Raw genomic sequence first — 21,438 nt, forward strand, 5'->3', positions numbered from 1 at the left:
CTCTTTTTTGCTTTCCAATTTTTCTTTGATACCTTTGGTTTTAACGTCATATGTAGTATAGTACCTGGTACATAGTAGGTGCCTAATAAAAAGATGCTTCTCTCCTTCCCCCCCCCATTTCCCAATATATTCTTCTCACCTCGCCAGTAATACATCCCTTGTAAGAAAGAATTGCAAAAGGAAAGAGAAAAAAATGACTTCATCAAAGCCAACCAACACGTCAACCAAGTAAGACAATGTATATAACATTTCATATCCATAGTCCCATGTCCCTGCGAAGAAATAAAGAAACAAATGTTTATTAAATGCCAGTCATGTGCCAGGGAACTCTGCTGAGTATTTTGCAATTATGGTCTCATTCAATCCCCGCAACAGCTCTAGAGTATACTTGCTATTATTATCCTCATTTTACAGTTGGAGAAACTGAGGCAGTCAGAGGTTAAAGGCCTTGCCAAGGATCACACAGCTAGTAAATATCTGAGGCTAAATTTGAACTCAGGTATTCCTAACTCCAGGCCCAGCACTCCATCTATTGTGGCAGCTAGCTAAAAAGGGAAGGAGGGACATTTCCTCAACTCTTCTTCAGGGCCAATAACTCACATTTACATGATGATTTAGGGTCTGCAAAGTACTTTTCTCTTGACGATCTGGAAAAAATAGTAATACTGACCTTAGAATCTTTGCTTCATAACTAAAGCGCTCTGACCCACCCTGGCATACTGGGTAAGATGCCAGCCTAAGAATCAAGATGAACTGGATTCAAATGCAAGGTCCAGGGGTAGGGTACATTGCATATATTTTCAGACTTTTTTGGATGTATTGATCAATTTTGATGATTTTTCTCTTCCTCTTTCTTTTCCTTTAAAAATGTTTGTTACAGGAGGTGGCTCTCTTGAAGAAGCTAAGAGAAAGATATTGGTAGAAATTTTGGTGATATAAAAACAAACGTTCTTGATAAAAAATTTTTGTATAAACAAGAAGGCTTTGCCTTGAGTTTTGCCTATGTTTCTTAGAACTTTCATAGCTTGGGGCAAATCACTTCATCTCCTGGCCTTCACCTTCCTTATTTGTCAAATGGAAGGTATTTCTATGATCAAGAGATTGAGTTGTTTGGGATCTAACCCAACCCCCTCCTTTGACAAATGAGGAAACTGAGGCCCCCAGAGGTTGGCACTCACATAAGGTCCTAGGCAGAGGTGAGATTTGAATTGTCTCTTCTGGATCTATTTTCCAGATCAGTTGTTTTTCCAATGAGATATTTCATATTATCTTCCATTTTTTCATTCTTTCAGTGTTGTTTTGTAATTTCCTGGTTTCTCATAAAGTCATTGGCTTCCATCTGCTCCATTCTCATTTTTAAAGAACTATTTTCTTCAGTGAGCTTTTGAACCTCCTTTTCCATTTGGCTAATTCTGCTTTTTTAAAGCATTCTTCTCTTCATTGGCTTTTTGGATTTCTTTTGCCAATTGAGTTAGCCTATTTTTAAAGATGTTATTTTTGGGATCTCCTTTAGCAATCTGTTGACTCGCTTTTCAGGCTCTTCCATGGCCTGAGGCCACTGCATATTTATTTTGGAGGTTTTGGATACAGAAGCCTTGACTTCCTCTGAAGGTATGCATTATTCTTCCTCATGCAAAAGGATGGAAGAAAATACCTCTTCGCCAAGAAAGTAGCCTTCTATATTATTTTTTTCCCCTTTTTGGGACATTTTCCCAGCCAGTTATTTGATTTTTGAGTCCTTTGTCAAGAGGAGGGCATACTCTGGGGACCTGTAAGTTCTCAGTTCCTCCAAGGTAGCACAATCAAGGGAGAGGAGCAACCAAAACTTTTCTGCCCAGAATCTGAGAGTAGTAGAATACCCTCTCCACAACCGCCTCCAGCTCCACCATGCCCCAGGATCATGCTCAGGGCTGAGATTCAGATCAACTGCTCATTCCCCCAGGGAATCTAGGGGGAGTGCTCCACAAATGGATGCTGCTGCTGCTGCCTCCCCTACCACCACCACCTGGGGCTGTGGCTATGGAAGGACCCTGCTCCCTTGTCACTGAGGTGATAAAACTTTCGCACTGACCTTTGAAGCTGCCTTTGGCATTTGTGGGTTGAGGGATCCGAGAACTGAGGCTGCTGCTGGGGATTCCACCCCTGAGGCCTCTTCTGATCCTGTGCTTCCTGGTGCCACACAGCCAAGGCTGGGCTATACTCCACTCAGCGCTCCATGCGATAGACCTTTCCTCCAGCTCATTTTCAGATGAGGGTGAAGTGACTTGCCCAGGGTCACCCAGCTAGTAAGTGTCTAAAGCCAGATTTGAAGGTCCTCCTAAATCCAGGACCAGTGTTCTATCCTCTGTACCACCTAGCTGCCCCAAGTAAGATTCTAACTATTACTCCTTATACCTCTATGATTCTGTGATTCTATTATCTCGTTTCTCTTTTTTTCAGGAAACTTTCTAAGACTGTCCATTGTAGAGAAGTTGCTAACCCTCCTGGTGGAAGAAATTTCCACCAAGATTAAAAAAAAATAAGGACCAAACTTAAAATAGTTAATGAGGAGACTAAAACTCTATGAGGTTGACTTGCCCAGGATTATATAAGCCAGTATTACATAAGGTGGGATCCCAACCTAGGTCTCCTAACTACAAATCCAGTCTTCTTCCCACTAAGACATTCACCTCACATGAATTATAAATAACATGTAACCGTTGCCCTTTGGAATCTTAAATCTGGCTGGTGAGTGAAATTGGCAATAAGCCAGAGAAATCAGTACAGTTCTTGTGAGGAAGTAAGACTGGAAAGGAGGAATGTTTGAATGGACTCGGGCACTTCAGGGAAAGGATATGTTGAGGCTGAAGTTGACTAGCTGGCCAGGGCGCTGGGTTCACCTAGGTGACTAGTGGGATGGAAGATTGGAAAAGTGGGTGGGGGCAGATTAGAGAAGGTTTTTAAAACAGGCAACAGTCATTAAAGGGTTTTTTGTTTTGTTTTTTAAAGTAGAGAAAAAATATGTTCAAAGTAGTATTCTAGTGAGATGAGTTAGAGTGATTTCAAAAATGGTGAATTAGGGAAAATGGTAAGAGAGATATAAAGTAGATGCAAAAAAAAAAAAAAAAAGTTAGGGCTCTATTAAGATAAACAAAGAGGCAAGAAGGCCCTGAATTTGAGTGAGAGGCTTGAGGTATAGGGAATGGAGTGCTGGATCTGAAGAGGCTAGGGTTCAAATCCTGCCTCTGTGGGAAAACCCTGGGGCAAATCACTTAATTTCCTTGAGTATCAGTTTTCTCAGAGGCAAATGGGCATGATAATACCTCTGACATCATTCCTCAGAGAGTTGTGGTTAGATAAAGAACTTGGAGAATGTTTAGGTGCTATATTAGGGCAACTAGGTAGCCCAGTGGATTGGGGAGGAAAGGGGGTAGGGGGAGCCTGAATCCAGGAAAGCTCACTTCCTGAGTTCAAATCTGGCCTCAGGCACTAACTGTGTGACCCTGGTCAAGTTACTTCACCCTATTTGCCTCAGTTTCTTCATGTATAAAACAAGCTGGAGAAGGGAAATGGCAAACCACACAGGCATTTTTACCAAGAAAATTCCAAATGTGGTCACAAAGACACCATTAGACACTATTGAAAACAGCTGAACAAACAACAAAATACTACGTTAGTATCAGTTATTATTATTAATGGAGAAGAGAGAGGATAGAAAGGAATGTCATGCTTAGACGTTGACTAGTTGTGCTACCTTGGACAAGTCACTTCACCTCTGTTTGCCTCCATTTCCTCATCTATAAAAAGGGTATAATAATAGCACCTGCCTCATAGAGTTGTTGGAGGATCAAGTAAGATAATATTTGTAAAATGCTTTGAGAACCTTGAAGTACTATAAAAATGCTAGCTATTATTGTTTTTTCATAAATATCACAAAAGAAAAATTATAGATTTATTGTATTGTCAGTATTTATTCTCCTTCCTCAAAAAGGAGATTTTTCTGCCTTTAAAAACTAGATTATATATTTATTTGCTGCTGTGAATTGTGTATCTTCTCCATTCCATTGAGCTACCTTTCTGTTGCTTAGCCAGTACCAGATTTGATAATCACTGCTTTGTAGTATAGTTTAATATCTGGTACTGCCAAATCTCCTTCCTTTACATTTGTTCCACTGGTTCCTTTGACTTTTTGTTCTTCCAAATGAATTTTTCTAATTCAGTAAGACAGTTTTTAGTCATTTAATTGCAATGTCATTGAATATACAAATTAGTTGAGTTAAAATTGTCATTTTTATGATATTGGTCCTGCCTACCCATGAACAATTAATATTTCTCCAATTATTTACATCTGATTTCATGTGTCTGAAAAGTTTATCCATAAAAATAGGGATAAACTTTATTTTAAGACTGAAGGCAAAGAAGAAAATTGATTTGTTTATTAAAAACAGAGACACAAATATACATGCACAGCTTTCTTTTGGGAGATATGATGAGGAAAAGACCTGAAATTTTTTTTTGTTATATAGAATTCCCAGTGAGTGAACTCCCTCTATCAGTGCCAATTAGCACCTGCTCCACAAATTATGATCTTAGACACTTATCTGTCCCCTAGACCAAGCTGTGTTTTGTGTCCAAGTCATCTGACTTTTTTATCTAAGTTTTCTAGGTAGTTCACTCTAATCCTACCCTTTACTTTGTACATGTAAACACTTTTGGAATGCCTTCTATTTGTTTTTCCCTTTAGTCACCTCCTTTTGGAGTCAGTGGCCCTCTCTCTTTCTTACTAGATAACTGCATGCTGGGGAAGAGGATTTAATCCATCCATATTTGTTTTATAGAATTGTTCTTTAGAGATATTCCTTGGCTATTTCCTGCTGATCCCTAGGGCAGAGGTGAACTTGTTTCTCTTAGAAGTAGTCTTGCCTCCTATCACTGTAGAGCCTTCACTAGGGATTCTTGTGCCTAAGATAAGTGGCAGTCTTCTGTTTATCAATGGCATAGAGACCCTCACTTGAGGGGTTTGTGGGGCAAAGGAGAGGAGCCTGGGAGATAAATCCCATTGGTCTTTCCTTTGAGGAAACTTGAGGGGAGCATTCTCATTGACCTTTGACTTAAGAAAAGGGGGAGGTGTAGTGAGGATACACCCCAGGATCCACACTTTTATGTAAGATTGTGGTTGTTTCTAAGCTGCTGAAGGTTGTTTTCCAAGTTATCTTATTTTGTATCTCTTTCACACTGTAGCAAAGCCCCAGTCACCTACACTTAGTTCTGTCTCTATGTCAATGGATGTAAGCTGGATAAATAGTTTGGGAGCTTGAAGAAGGCTGATTTTTTGTTTTTGTTTTTGTTTTTAAAATTTTTATATCTTCTCCCATTCTAGCTGTGCAAATGTTTTCTTCATAGTGACATTCCATTTTGTCTTCCCTTACCTATATCTCCCAACCCTGTTCATCATAAAAGGAAGGTCCAAAGCTTTTTTTTGTTTTGTTTTAAAGGGGAGAGGGTGGAGGGAGGAGAAGAAAAAGACGCCCAGTTGGAGATGCTGAACATCTCATCTAATTTGAACCCTAATTGGTGGCTATATCTGAGGCATTTCGACAGAACTATCTTCACCAATTATATCCTGTATCATTCGTATGTTTGAAAGTCCTGGGTAGGTGAGTTACCTGCCCATCATTACTAAGAAGCTTATCTTGCCTGTTAGTGAATTATTTCTATCTAGTGTACCATGAGGCATCAGGAAACAAAACTTCACCTTGACAATCACAGACCTAAAAGCAGGAGGGTGAACCAACGGGGAGGGTAGCTTCTGAGAGAGCCTCCAACAAACCTTTCTATAAAGCTGTCAGATACTGAGTACTTGCCCCACCCTCCCCCGCAAAAAAGACAATTCTCAAGGAGTTAGACTTCTAAAAATTTTGAGACTTTGCTAGAAAAATACAAAAAGAAATTGAATCGAGTGCTGAGATCACACCATTTAAAAATTGGAATAAGTAAGAAAATCATCAAACTTCACAGAATCCTGGATTTAGACAGGAAGGGACCTCAGGGTCCATCAAGGCAACCCCTCATTTTAGATTCACTATTTTTTTTAAAAAATTATTTTCAGTTCCAAATTCTCCCCCACCTATTGAGAAGGCAAGAAAAACAAAACCCACAACACATATGAATACGTCTTAAAGACAGGGACTGTCTTTTTTTAATTTGTGTCTCAGAGTGCTTACCATGGTGTCTGGCACATAGTAAATGCTTAACAAATGTTTATTGAATTTAATTGAAACACGTATAGTCATGCAGAACAAATTCAAGTTTCTCATTTTAGAGATGAGGAAACTGAGGCAAAGAAAAGTTATTCAGCTTATCAGCTAAGAAGTGTCTGAAGCAAGATTTCAACTCAAAGTCCAGTGCCTTATTCTCTACAATATGAATGACTTCTATTTGTTAAAATGTTGCTGCTCAGGGCAGGGTTTAGAAATAGGCTGACTAGGCGATGTAGGAAGCATAGTTTAATTTGTGACTCAAAAAAATGTATCTCTTTCAACGGCCATATGACGCTTGAAGACGTCCTTAAAAAGGCGATTATCTTAAATTCATCCTGTGATGTCAGATGACACATTAGATCTGCTCCAGAGAGCACAGGACTGGGAAACTGGTCAAAGGCAGGCTGGCAGTACCAAAGACAGTTCTTGCCTATGTAGGCTCTGACTAAGCTGCCATGAACATTCTCTTTTATTTAATTCAGAACCAAAAACAACATGAGGTTCTCTACTAGGAGAGAATGTTACATTCAGCAGGAGACTGAGTGCAATAACCTTACTGGCCCCTTCCAATTCATGGAGTCTAATTCTCTGATTTTACCCACCTATCCTTTACTCAATCCAAGACTCACGTATGTCCACAATCCACTTAGCTTGGATTGCCTGCCTCTCCTTGGACAATTAGAATTCCTCTTGGTTCCTCTTGGTCTAATTTTCCTGTTCAACAATTCACAAGAAGACCTCCTGACTTTCCTTTCCATTTGGGATAAAATCGTGTCTGGAGAAGAAGTGCTATGAAAGCTTTATGTACAAGAGAGACAGAGACAGAGAGAGATGGGAATAGATGTCTGCAGAGAACACTAGACTATTAATTTAATTTCTGTGACATCATCTTAATTTGGCCCAAGGCTGCTGAAATGACTAGCTGTTGTTTTCCCCCTGTTGGTTGAACTGTGGTTAAACAATAGATTTTGCCAAGAGACTATTCTTTTCAAGTAAGTGGTGGATCTTAAGATTGCAAGAGAAACATGTATTTGTGTTAATTGGGAGAGGTTGGATAAAGACATGGTTTTCTGGTCCAACCACCTTCTGGAATCTGGATTAGCCCATAAAATGCATCATTTTCTTTTCTAAGCTGCAAAGAGAAAAGACAAAATTACTTCCTAAGGAGAGAATATGAGAATTGATCGAAATGACTTGAAAAGTTTTCATTCTAAACAGAATTCTCTCTTTCTTGCTTCACAAAATGTGAATGTGCAATTTCTTGACTGGGGGCCAGATGCCTGAATGTTGATTTAAGTGAACACATGGGAAAACCTTCTGTAAGTAGGATGGAAATTTGATATTCAGCTTCCATTACGGTCCCCACACCTACTTCCCTGACACAGCCCTCAAAACCTTCTGTGAAGTCAAGAATGTGATGTTTAAAAAAAAAACAAAACAACACAAAAAACTTTCCTTTGCTTTCCTTCCTTGGCTGCTTCTCTTACCAGCTTGTGTACCTTCTATTACTTTTTGTCCACCCCCAAACCATGGAACAGTGTGGCTAGAGAGATGGGAGAGCAGGGCTGACAGTTGTTTTGTGTTAGTTTCGTTCATGTTAATGAAATTTTCATGATGACTGAAAAGTAAAAGCCCTCAGAATGAAGAATTCTGCTTTTCAAGGGTGAGTTCAGATTCTGGGCTATCTTGAATAATTCTGGAATGTTGATATCAGTCATGATACACTCCATGGGTTCATTCCCCAATGAGCCCCCAGTGGCTCCATCTCACCAAGCCATGATCTCTCTCTTCAAGGCCTTGCTCCTGCCTTTTCTGAATTAGATTAACCTTCTCTTCGGTCTGTCTGCCTCTGCTTTCCCTGTCTTTTAATTTGCCATGTATGCTACTACTGAAGGAACTCTTCAAGCACACACTATTATCATTGCTGCCCCACACCACCACCACCACCCCCAACATCTCTCATGCATTCACAGTTACCTTTTCAGAGCAGACAGAAACTAATAAGGAGGTAAGAGGGATTTGGGAGAGAACTATGTCGAGAACAAAAGGACAGCTGACCTCAACGTGTTTTGGTCTATGGAAAAAGCCATTTTTTCACAAGATGAGTCTTTACCTATGATCTCATTTTTGTTCATGCTCTAAAAGTTGGTAATAACTTCAGTAAGATAGCTTGAACAGAGCTGTCAATAGTGAGGGGAATTGGACAAATTGCTGTAGTTTGGAGGCAGAATTCAGAACCTAAAATCCCAGATACTCAAAGATAGAAAAGGATAGATAGATGGATGGATGGATGGAGGGAGGGAGGGATAGACTAGGGAGACAGGCAGATAGAAAGACAAGAGATAGACAGATACATAGATAGATAGATAGATAGATAGATAGATAGATAGATAGATAGATAGATAGATAGATAGACAGATAGATAGGAGGTAGTCAGATAGATAGACAAGTAGATATATGATAGAAAAATTGTTTGGCTGACAGATACAGACAGACAGAAAAGGTGTTTTTTAACATTTACTATGTGCTACGTGTTACACTAAGCACTGAGAATACAAAAAGAAGAAAACAAGGTGGTTCCCAGTCTTAAGGAGTTAACATTCTAGCAGTGGAAAGCAAACATAAAGGGGAACTGGGAAGTCAGATGAGGGGGCAGGGCAAGTGGTGGGCAGGTAAAGAAGTCACGAGTGAGCTGAGCTAGGCGTGAAGGTAGCAGCATGGCTGAGACCCCTCAACAAATGGGGATCTCTGCTGGAAATTTACCAATGAAGAAAGGAGGCGGTAGGGCAGGGAGTATCAGTAAGTGATGAGGAGGAGGAGGCAGAGCAGTCCAAAAATGAACACTGAGGAAGTCTGAATTTGGAGTCAGAGAACTTAGATTCAAATCTTGGCCCCAGCAGTTCTTAGGTATATGACCTTGGGAAAATCCTATCTTTTCTGGACCTCTGTTCCTCTAGTCTGTAGGGTAAGGTATAGATGACCTCTAAAGTCCCTTTCAGCTGTCAGTCTTTAATCCTATCATCCTACTGATCAGAGCAAGGCTTAATAAATGGCTTCATTCATTTATGAAGGGACTGCTATATGCCAGATACTGTGTTAAACTCTGGGGATTCAAAGACGAAAAAATTAAACATTCCCTACTCTTGAGAGAATAACCACTTAGTTAGCAAGAATGGTTAGTTCGAATAGGAAGCTAGCTGTTCCACCCACAATCACCAGCGATCTTTGCCATCCCTGAGGTTCTGTCTCCTGCCCCAATGTGCTGGTGCTGCTGGCCCCAGGCCCATTCCAGTCACAGCTCTTGCCATCCCCCAGGGCTAGAACATCATGCAGGAGGGCCTGGTGCCATCTGAAAAGGGAAGGGCCTCCTCCACTTCTTTTCATGTGTTTGTGCTTTTACATAGAGAGGGCCTTGAGGAGAGGAGCCACAAGCCCAGGATGGCCAGAGGCAGCAGTCAGAGAGTCTGAGCTGAGGTGACTTGGAAGCCCTGGTGGCAGCCATCCAGCATCTCCCCTCCTCTCTGGGGTTACTTCATCAGTTGGATTTAAAGGGCCACAGCAAAGCTTTGGGGGTCCCTGGAGTTGCGGAAGGCTCAGTGTGGATGTTATTCCACAAAGCCTGCAAGTTCCGACAGCAATTTGTGCTTTCAAGTGTGGGTCAAGCCTCATAAATTAGGGAGTAGCTCTGTCTTCACCTCACCAGAGCCATGAGAAAACGCCTTCTCCCCACAGCCTAATGGGGCTAGTCGGCCATGGCCATGATCTCTTAACAGACGGTGCCACTAATGAAACCAAGACATGTGAAAATCAATCTTGCCACTTCCCATACCCAGCTGCGCCATTCCATTGTGGTCATGGGCTAGTTCATGGTCTTCTGGGCAAGGATTCATCAGGGCTTTGGGGAGAGGAGTTGGTTGTTTTGCAGATTGTGTAGACAGATTAAGTCAAGTTGAAGGGTTCTATTATTCTTGTCCGAATGGAAAGAACCCCGAATTCTGACAATTATAGGGTCACACTGTGTGGGCCAACCAGTAAACACTTTCATTTTGCAGATGAGGAAACTGAGGCCCAGAAAGCTTCAAAGACCTATCCAAGGTCTCACAAGTGGCAGGTTTCAGGAATGGGATTTGGATCTAGGTCCCCTCAGTCTATAGCTACTGTACATCACTTCCTCACTGGTCAGCTGACCTTATTATAATAGCTTATTGTAATAGCCACTTATTATAATAGCTAGCATTTGTATATATATATGCTATGTATAGCAGCTATATGCTTATGTATTTAAAGAGTATAATTATATATTTAAGTATTGATATATTTCCATATAATTATGTATATATTATGATAACATACATAAAGTTGTAAAAGCATTCTAGTTGTATTTTCTCATTTGATCTTTACAATAACACTCTGAGTCAGCCAGGATAATCCCCTTTTGAGAAATAAGAAATAAAGAAACTGAGGTTGAGATTAAGTGACTCACCCAGGGTCAAACAGTTAATGAGTTTCTGGGGTGAGACTCACATTCATATCTTCCTGATTTCAAGTCCAGCACTGCTTGCACTGAGCCTCCTAGTGACCTTAAGTAATTTAGTTCTCCTTGCGGTGCCTCAGTTTCCTCTTCTGTAAAATGGTGGGGGCAACGATGGAAGTATGATTTAAATCAGGAGTTCTTCATCTTTTTTTTGTCCTGGACGCTTTGGGCAGTCTGGTGATTCCTATGGACCCCTTTTAAGAATAATGGATTTAAATGAATGAAATAAAATCTGTAGGAATTACAAAGGAAATGAATTATGTCAAATTATCAGAATATTTTTAAAAACAAAAGTTCACAAATTTTGCCTTTGGAGCCTGTGGTTTAGCTTCCTGAGACAAAACTCAAGGGCCCAAAGAATGAAAATCAGCAGCCTTAAGGTTCCCCAAAGCCCTACCTCATAATTATTAGCCTTGGCCCTTAGTGGAGACAGATTGGTGACATGAATAAAGTCCAGAACTGTTATGGAAGCAGGAAGATTTGGAGTCAGTCAGTCAATCAACAAGCATTTATTTGAAAGCCTACTATGTGCCAGGTACTACGCTAGGGATTTTTCATTTTGCTGCCTCTCTCCTGTGTACTTGGTAGAGGAAACATTACTGGGCATACCCACAATCGAATGAAATAACATATTAACAGCACTTTGCATACCATAGAGCCATATACAGGGTGCCTCCAAAAGTCTTCCTGCAGCTCATTTGAAGCTATATAAATGCTAGCTATCATGTGCTATGACCCAGGAATACCACCAGCGAGTCTTCTGACTGGCAGGAAGAGCCCAGAGGAGGACCAAAGTGATTTTGTGAGTGGGCGCTCCCAGTCCAGGGCATAGCATCACACCACGCCCTAGTAGTTTGATGGGTGAGACTCCTGGGCAGCTTCAGGAAGTGAAAGAAAGCCAGGTGTTTTACATGAAGAGGTGGTGGCCTAAATGGTCATATTGGCTTCTCACTCAGGATACCACAGGCAGGGAGCTGTGGAGGGCCATTTGGCTGGGAATCTGGAAGTTTCTGGCCAGGAAAGTTCCAGACTTAGAAGATTCCAGATATTGGAAGGGAAGAGTGTCCAAAAAGGAGGGGGGCAGGAAGGGCAGGGCCAGGGCAGAGACAACTCGTCTGAGAAAGACTAAAACTGGTTTGTCATTTCAGGGTCTATGCTATTTTGGTATTTGTAGCACCCAGCCCACTACCTAGCAGATGGTCAGCACTTAATAGGTGCTTACTGATTAATTCATTCCTTGATTTCCTTGTGCCTAGTAAAGTGAGAGTTGTTTCATTCACTGAACTGTCCATTACCACAGGGCACTCTAAGTAGACCAGTCTCTATGGTCAAAAGATCTGCTGCCTTCCTTGTGAAGATTTATTCCCTATTCTCTCTGTAATTCTTCTGTATATTGGGCTGCCCTAGGCATCAGAGCCTTCCTACCTCTCTCCTTAATGACTGGAGGTGATTTTATAAAGAACCCACTGGTGATCTCCCCTGGCCATGCCAGGGATACATCTGTGCCTTCTGTTTGTGGGTGGTCTGAGGCCAGGATCATGGGGCTCTGAAATGCCAGCTGTGCCATGTGCCAAAAAAAATCCTATTCTCCAGAGTTGTTACCTGTTACAGCTCTGTTCCTTCAAAGAAGAATTGTAGGTAACCAACATTCTTTCCACCTGCCAAAAACAGCACCTAACTCTTCATCCTTGAACTGCTAAGTCATTTATAGTCACATGTATTCTTTTGTGTAGTATTTCTAAGGATTTGTTAGTGCCTGGGACCAAGGAATGTTTGTTGTTTCTGTTTAAGTGATCTGTTAAACCTTTTAAGTGTACCTGAACCAGATGGAAGGACTGCTTTCTTCTTCTGTCTCTCTGTCCCATGTGCCTGGCACGTGGTATGAACTTTATTGATCGACCAGTTGATTGAAGTCATCATATATTAACCTGGAAAAAAATGTTAGTAGTAAAAGCCCATTGGGGTCAGAACTATATCATTTTCATATCCCAAGACACAGCAAAGTATTTGTGAATGAATGAATCATTTGATGCATTGGAGAGAAACTGTGGCTTCTACCATGATGACTGGGTAGCAGAATGGACTTGAAGACCTGGGTTCACATCCCTCTTTTGATGACTGCTAGTGTGACCACAGACAAGTCACCTCATCCTTCTCATCCTCAGTTTCCTCATCTGTAAAATGAGAACAGTACCTGAAGTCTCTATTATCACAAGGTTGTTGTGAGTCCCAAATGAGCCTCTGCACATAAAACAATTTGCAGACAGAAGAGGGATAGGATCCTAGAACCGTAACTCTAGAACAAAAAGGAAAGTCAGAAGCCATCTAGGCCAACCCTCTTCCCCTCCCCCAACCTCCACCCACCATTCTACAGGTGAAGATACCAAGCCCCAGAGTGGTTAAGGCAGCTAGTGGTTCAGTGGAAAGAACACCAGATCTGGAAGACCTGAGTTCAAGTCCTGACTCATACACTTAAGCTGTGTGACTCTGGGCAAGTCAATTAACCTTTGTTTGCCTCTCTTTCTTTGTCTGTAAAATGGGGATAATAATAGCACCTAACTTCCAGGATTGTTGCGAGGATCAAATGAAGCAACTGTAAAACACACTCAGCACAATGCCAGGCACATAATAAGCACTATATGAATACTAGCTATCATTATTATTATTTGTTATTATTTAGGACAGCTCGATGGTGCCGTGGATAGAGCACAGGGCATAGAGACAGGAAGACTAATCCTCCTGAGTTCAAACCCCTCCTCAGACATTAGCTTTAGGCAAGTCCCTTAACTACCCCTTTTGCCTCAGTTTCCTCACATGTAAAATGAGTTGGAGAAGAAGATGGCAAACCACTTCGGTACCTCTGCCAAGAGAACCCCAGATGGGGTCACAGAGAATTGGACATGGCTGAAATGACTGAACAACATTATTTTTATGATTATTGTTATTAAACCTAGCATAGTGCCTATCCCATAGTAATTACTATATAAATGCTTGTTATTATCATTATTAGAGCAGAAATCCTGAAATGAGGAGATAGACGCAAATCCTTTCCCATCATACCCATACTTTGCATGCTGCAGTGTCTCTTCTGGATACGTGGTATCCTGTGAGCTAATAAAGGCACCCACTCAGAGAGAGGTAGCCTTAGTTAGCCCTCAGCTCTTCAATCCAAGAGCGGATTTAGGGGGTAACACAGTCTAGTGGAAAGAATGCTGGATTTACAGTCAGAGAACCTAGCTCTGCTACTGTGTGTCTCAGTTTCCTCATCTGTAAAATGAAGATTAGGTAGATTCAGTGACCTCAGAGGTCTCTTCCATCTGTGATTCTCTGATCTCTAAAATTGTTTGAAAAGGGTGGTCATTACTTGCTTTAAAATAAGTGGTCGAGTAGTTCCAGAAAGCTGCTGTTGGGACCCATTTTGTATTCATTCCTTCTTGTGCCTTGTAGTCTCTTCGGTCCTTAGACCAAAGTGGTAAAACAGGATTTTAGTTTCTCCCCTTGCTGGTCTCCCTCTCTGCAGCTTGTACATAAAGCGCAGCTATATCCCCCAACGTAACACTTTTTGCCTGATTCATCAACAGACTAGTCACTATTTAGGAAGTAACCCTTCCCCAAAGAGCTGACACGTTAACTCTGATCCTGAAACAGGAAATGGCACCAACATTTTCCTTCAGCCCTGTAAATCTCAGCTTAGCTGCCTCTCTAATAACTCCCTGTCTTCTGGCCTATCTACCCTAGTGGAGAATCTAAGAGGTCTTGGCAAAAGAGGAGGCTCCCGTCAGCCCAGGTACTTCTCTTGATTTTGACAAAGGGGCAGGTTCCGGGGGCTGGTCCTTCTTCCCTCTTCTGGGAAGCTAGGATGACAGTGAAGGTTGGATAGCCTGAAAGAAGGAAGAAAGGACACTGGAGAGGGTTTAGAAGAATAACCATGGGAACTGGGGGCAGTCAAAGAAAGGAGAGTGAAAATATTGGGATTTAGAGCTGGCCAAAATCACGGATAGCATGGGATAGGAAATAGAATGCTGGGCTTGGAGTTAGGAAAATCTGACTTCAAACCCTGCCTCAAACCCTTAATAGCTATGTCCCCCTGAGCAAGTCACCAAACCTTTCTGTTTCTTTTTCTGTAAAATGAGCATGTTGGACTCGTGATCCCTGAGGACCCTTGGAGTGGTAAAGCAAAGATCCACGCCTCTCATATTTACAAATAAAGAAACTGAAACCCAGAATTGTTAAGTGGTTTACATGAGATTACACAGTCAACAATAGCTAGTATTTATATAGTACCTACTATGTGACAGACACTGTGCTAAGTGTTTTACAATTACTGTCTCATTTGGTCCTCAAAAGAACCCTAGGAGGTAGGTACTATTATTATCCCTGTTTTACAGATGAGGAAACTGAGGCAGCACTAGAAGCAGATGCTGGGCTTCTCTTGTTTCCCCAACCAGTGCTGTATCTACCATATAGAAGATTTTCACTTAAGCAGCACAATCTGAGATTGTAGTGAGAAGAAAAGAAAGGAAAGAAGAGAAAGACAAAGGAAAACCATTGTGTCATGTAAATTCCAGAATGAAAGCTCATCACTAAAACTCATCACAGGTGCCACAATAAGGTTTACAAATTTTTTGAATGGATCAATAAGTATTTTTAAGTCCCTTCTACATTCTGGGCACTGTGCTAGGCAGTAGGAATTACAAAAACAGAAACAAAATAATGCCAATCCTAAAGGAGGTGAGGTTCTAGTAACAGGGAAAGCGCACATACACAGATAAATTAATCCAACACATATGCAAAGTATTTTTGTAGAGGAAGATTATTGGTCTAATATGAAGGGTAACAACAGAGGAGGTCCAGGAGGTACATTGGAAGAACAGGGAAGCACAGGGTAGGGTTGCAGAAGGGAAAGGTATGAAGGAGGAAAGGAATGATGACCAAAGAGGAATTTGGGTCCATAACCTAGAATTCGGAAGCCCTTATAGATTCTGGGGAGAGCTATTAGGCAATAGTATCAGTGACATTGTTGGCTGTTCCTCCATGCCTGACCTTCCTCTGCTCTGACCACTGACCCACCTGGTATCCTTTAAGGCCCCCACCTTCTATAGGAAGCATTCCTTAACACCTCTTAATCCATCTCTGAATTACTTCCTATTGACCCTGTATATAGTCTGTTTAGTACATTTTTGTTCGCCTGTTGTCTCGGTGACATTTAAAAAGGTTTGAGAGATATAGTTTCTGGGTAACAATCATTTTTATTAATAAGACCAGCAGGTTATTAATAAAAAAAAAGATGGTCATTTGGCCATCTGTCTTAAACCAGACAATCAAGGTAGTAGACTCCCAGTTTACATACCCTTCCAATAGGGGCTAATGTCACCTTATCATCATGTCTCCCCTGGACAGAGAATATGTCTCTATACCAGACCACGGCTAGCTAAATAAGACCACTTCCAGCCTTGGGCTGCACCCAAGGTAGAGTAGGACACAATGGCTTCCCCACCCTAGATTCAGTTTCTTTCCAGGTTGAGTGGGGGGCTAACCAAGATTGAGTCAAAGCAGTCTTAGCAGTAATGTCCTTCAAAAGAAAAACTGAACTTCAAGTCAGGACTTTGGAAGAAGGGGAGGAGCTCTGAATCTCCCCAAGCTATTGGTTAGTAATAAATATTTCTCATAGTCCCCTCCCCATTAGATTATAAGCTCCTTGAGGGTACGGACTGTCTCTTACCTCTTTTTGTATCTCCAGCCTGGCACCGTAGACTTACGAGTATTATTATTATTACTACTACTACTACTACTACTACTACTACTACTGCTACACCTCTTTAATTAGGCACTTAATAAATGTTTATTGATTAACTGATTGATTGATCATCAGTCCCCGAGTAAGAGGTAGAAGGAGGGGGGACAGGGTTCTGTGGAGTAATGTAGTCTCCCTGGTTATAGAGAGCTGAGTCATTATGTTTATGTATTCACTCTGTAATCACCTTGCTAACAGAGCTGTGGTTTTTCCAGTAGTGATGTATGACTGTGAGAGTTGGACTATAAGGAAAACTGAACACTGCAGAATCAATACTTCTGAACTGTAGTACTAGAGAAGACTTTTGAGAGTCCCTTTGACAGCAAGGAGATCAAATCAATCAATTTAAATACTTAACTACTTAAATTTCAAATACTTAAAGAAATTAATTCAAGCTATTCATTGGAAGGTCAAATACTGAATCTGGAGTTTAAATACTTTGGCCACATAATGAGAAGACTGGACTCATTGGAAAAAACCTTGATGTTTGGAAAGATTGAAGGCAAAATGAGGAGACAGCAGAAGATGAGAGGGATAGTGTTATAGAAACAACAAGCATGAACTTGGACAGATTTGGGGAGATAGAGGAAAAGAGAAGGGCCTAAGGGTGCATAGAGTTAGGAAAAGTTGAATGTGACTCAACAAAACCTATGATCATTAATCAAGGCTAGCTCTAACCTCAGACTTACTGCATTTTAGAATAGATAATCTCTTTGAGGATGGGAGGAGAGCAAAGTGGGTAATATATCTTTTGAATGAAATCTTGATTTTTTCCCCCTAAGTCTAAAGATCAAAGATTGCCCAGCACTCAGGGTGGGAAATGTTTCTACTTCTCATTTCAACATCTAACCTGTCAACACAGTAATATTTCAGTGGCTTAGGAAGTGCCCCTTGAGGAATGATCTGAGGTAGAAATTCATCACTTTATCAGCTTAAATGAAGGGCTTATCATAAGGAAAGCAGCTGGATGTAGTGGAAGGACTTCCAGACTCAAAGCTGGAGGATCTGGGTCTGAGTCTCACCTCTGACCCTTACTAGCTCTGTGACCATGGGTAAGAGATTGAACCTCTCTGACCTGTAGTTTCATTCTCTGCAACCTTAGTCCTGACACATGTATTGCCTTGTGGTGCTGTTGTAAGAAGATATGCATAAAACCTTTTGCAAGTTTTAATGCTTTTTCATTAACTGTACGATTTACTGGCCTGGTTGGTGTTTGATTTTGGGTGCCCATGGAGTTGGGAGGTCAGGGGTGGACAGGACATGTATTAAACACCTGTTTCTTGCAGCTTGAGCCGACTTAAGCTAAAGTTAGCCCAGTGTAGGCCACCTGTTGGGTGCTAAATAAATATGTCTTGAGGGATTAGGAGACTAATGGAAATGAAGAAATGCCTGCATACCAGAGATTAGGAAGCTGGCAGGCCCAGGAGTTGGTCACACTGTTCATAAGATTTTAAAAGGATTAGTGAGAACGAAGATTGATTTTTTTCCCCTCTCTGCCTCTCTCTCTTTGGGGTCATATTTGGAATGCATGTTTGAGGACCAACAGTTCACAAGTTGACTGGGATTTATTGACTTCCCCAGTGATTTGTCCCTTGGGTGGTGAGTCAAGCTATCCATATTTGGCCCCCAGGCTGGAAGAGAACTAGACTGCCTGATTCCCAAGAAGAACAATCCATAGGGAACCCTCAGGGCCTGGGTCAGTTGATTTCTAATGAGACAACATGATGCAGTGAATTGAGACCTGAATTTGGGGATGAGAGGCCTGAGTTTGACTCCTTGCTCTCCTAGGAGTCTGCTACCCATGTGACTTTGGGCAAATCGTTCTATTTCTTCTGGCTCCTCAATTTCCTCATCTCTAAAATGAAGGAGTTGAACTGGATGACATCTTGATTCACTGGCCACTTGCATTGGTGGAGGCAATTCCCATTTCGGGAACTCTCCCCTTTAGCAAATCACCTATCTTTCACATAACTACACATCTGTGTGACTATGCCATCTTGGATTTGTGAATGGTCCTACAGATACATTTCTCAAAAAGAAAAAAATTCAAGAAGAAGAAAGAAACATCTCTATGAATCCTAGCAAGAACATTTAAGACTCATGGGACAAAAACACAGAGGGGTCATCTGCTTTGACCAAGGTCATAAAAACCAGCTATCAAGAAAAACAATTTAATGTATCTGCTAGAGCAGCTAGTTCAGAAGTGGCTCTTAAAAATCTCCTGGAACTGGCTCATCCTTGGACTGTGCTAGAACTCTGCCCTACATCGTGGAAGTTTGAGGTTCTGTGTAGGTGTTGGGATGGCCTTCTGTGGGAGCCACTTCCTGATCTCACTAGCTGTTACTATTTTCTCTTCTTAAATAACTATATCCTCTACTTTTCCATTTAAATTCAGGGCATTCCAAAAGTCTTAGTATAGGTTTAAACACTAACGCTTAAAATTCCCTTGGACTTTGGACACAGGCTACATGATGTGAGGAGATAGTAACCTCCTTGACAACAGGGACCTTTAGGTCACTGCATAGTTGCATCCTCTGCAGCTTGCACTACACTACATGAGGAAGGTGCCTAATGAAGGCTGGTCCTTGGGGCAGGTTAGAGTGTTGTGTTGGACAATGGCTGAAGGGCTCATAGGACTCCCCTTAGGATGCCACCTAGCCATTTTCCACATGATTCCCCTCACTCTAAAATGCAAGGAACAACCAGACAGAAGCTGTCTGCTTTGATGGATTTCACATATGCTCCTAATTTTTTCATTATTAAATCCTTCAGTGTGAATAGCTTTTTTTTCAGTTGAAGTACATGTTTTCCCAAAACCCTGTTCTAGCATTTCCATGAAAAAGCTATAATTCATAGGTTGCAGATGCCAGGAAAGCACACCCCAGGGAAATGGAGGGAGGTCCTGTAATATTAGCGGGATATGAGAATCTTTTTTGACCTTCAGTAAAACTCAGAATTAATGAGAGAAGGAGGAAGGTGATACAGCAAAGATGCAAGGAAAAAATGGCTGGATCACGGGACTTAGAGAAAGGCCCAGAAGTGACCTCAGAGGGGATCTCACCCAATATTTCCCCCTCATCCTGTGCCCCATTTTATAGATGGAAAAGCTAAGCAAGGCCTCAACTGGAAAGTGACTTCCCCAAGGTCACAGAGAAAATAAGAAATGAATCTGAGAGTCCAACCCTGGGCTTTGCCTCAATGCTCATCATTCTTTCCATTGAACCAAACACCGTAAAGATCTCCCCAAGGGACCTTAGGTAAGTCATTGAAATTCTCTTGCCCTCACTTCCAGTATCTGAAAGGTAGAAGGCTTGGACTAGGTGGCCTCTGAGGTCCTAGCTAGCTCTCAACAAAGCATCCCAAGGCCTGATGGCTCCTAGATCTGCCTTAGGGTATGAGTCAATAGAGCCAGTTTGGGAGTTTTTGATGTGTAGGTTGTGTTGTCTGTGGGTCCTTTGTTTGTTTCCTTTTTAATTTTCACAAATGGACGGCATCCTGTATTTTACTCTGACTGCCATTTCATGGTCCTTTGGGGATTGGAGCTTGGTTTGTGGCCACCAGCTAAAGTCCAAGGATACTTCTTGTGGTCAGCTAAAGCCTATTTTCAAGGGGTCTATAAATGCACACAAAGGCAGAGTCCCTTTCCACCTAAAAAAAAAGTTGTAAATATGAGTAGGAGGGTCCTGAATGTTCCTGGATGGTGCTACCAGAAAACTGAAAAATTGGATGAACCCTCTTGCAAGATGTAGGCTTATGGGGCTTGTGGCCAAGCAGTCCTTTAGTATAATTAAGAGACAACCAGACTATGTGGCTGAAGATTTGCCTAAATAGGACACCTTTACTCAACTGTATGTAGAATCAGAGGACCTAGATTTGAATTCTCTCTCTTACTTAATAGCTGTGTGATCTTGGGCAAATCAACCCCCTCTGAGCCTGTTTCCTCATCTATAAAACAAGGAGGGTTGGATAAGCATCCAACGACCCTTTCAGTTCTAAATCTGTGATCTTTTGTACTGGTTTAAGACTGGCAAAGACCAACTTTTGGGTGGAATTTCTACTTCATAGTTAGGAAAGTGTGTGCTACATGTCATTTAAAAAAAGACTATGTTAAAATTCAAGCAATAACTATTTCCATGAAGTCTTTCCTCCATGGATCTTAGCCTTTTTGGCTTAGATAGATTGGTGTGAGAGATCCCTGGGACTGGGTTCATGAGAAGTTTGGGGTAAACCCTTAGAGAAAATCCAACTACCATAAAGTTTGGTGTACGGACATTTTCCTTGATCAGGAAAAGCTTTGCCTCACAAAGCGTATTGGGTAACCTGTGCCCTTCTGTGTTCCTTATCAAATACTATTGACTAGATGTAATTGAAAATAGATTTGCTTGTCTATGCCTCCTTGGCATTGACATCTTTTAAGAACAGCTCATCTTTTGTAACCTCGTCTGCAGTCTGGTTCAAATCAGAAACAAATTCTTCGGTCATCTAAAATTCTATTTTATGCTTTGGTTTGATCTGTGACCTTGTGGATGGAGACATCCCTAAGGGATTCAGGCTTCACCTTGCTTGTCGTACCTTCATCCTAATGGGTCTCCCCTGTGTATTGGAGTCCTTACTCTTTTTCATTTGCTACAGTGAGAACACCAATAGAATACATGGGTTGTCCAGCAGATTTCTCTTGCTCTTGTTTATGTGACTGGGCCATTTTGTTGGTAGTTGATTTGGGATCTCTGGGTAAAAAACCTCCATAACAAGATTAATCATCATTGTCAACATCTTCATATTTGTCTGCTTGGACTACTGCAGTATACCATAGCGCGGAAGAAGATGAGAACTGAATTACCAGTCTGAAAAAAACAAATATGGTTTTCCAT

General features: G+C 41.4%; 1 protein-coding gene across 5 annotated transcripts in view; it reads left to right on the plus strand.

The window, feature by feature from the left end:
- The window catches only part of THRB (thyroid hormone receptor beta), a 438,230-nt gene that overhangs the window by 223,986 nt on the left and 192,806 nt on the right, over positions 1-21,438 (plus strand). Inside the window, exon 1 of one of the 5 annotated variants that reach the window (XM_072651180.1) lies at positions 13,987-19,824. The exons of the other annotated variants lie outside the window; for them this stretch is intronic. The gene's annotated coding sequence lies outside the window, so the exon portion shown is untranslated. Of the gene's footprint in view, positions 1-13,986; positions 19,825-21,438 lie in introns of those variants that run through there. 5 annotated transcript variants of the gene reach the window in all.

Source organism: Notamacropus eugenii, chromosome 3 (genome assembly GCF_028372415.1).
Source record: "Notamacropus eugenii isolate mMacEug1 chromosome 3, mMacEug1.pri_v2, whole genome shotgun sequence".
NCBI lineage: Eukaryota > Metazoa > Chordata > Mammalia > Diprotodontia > Macropodidae > Notamacropus > Notamacropus eugenii.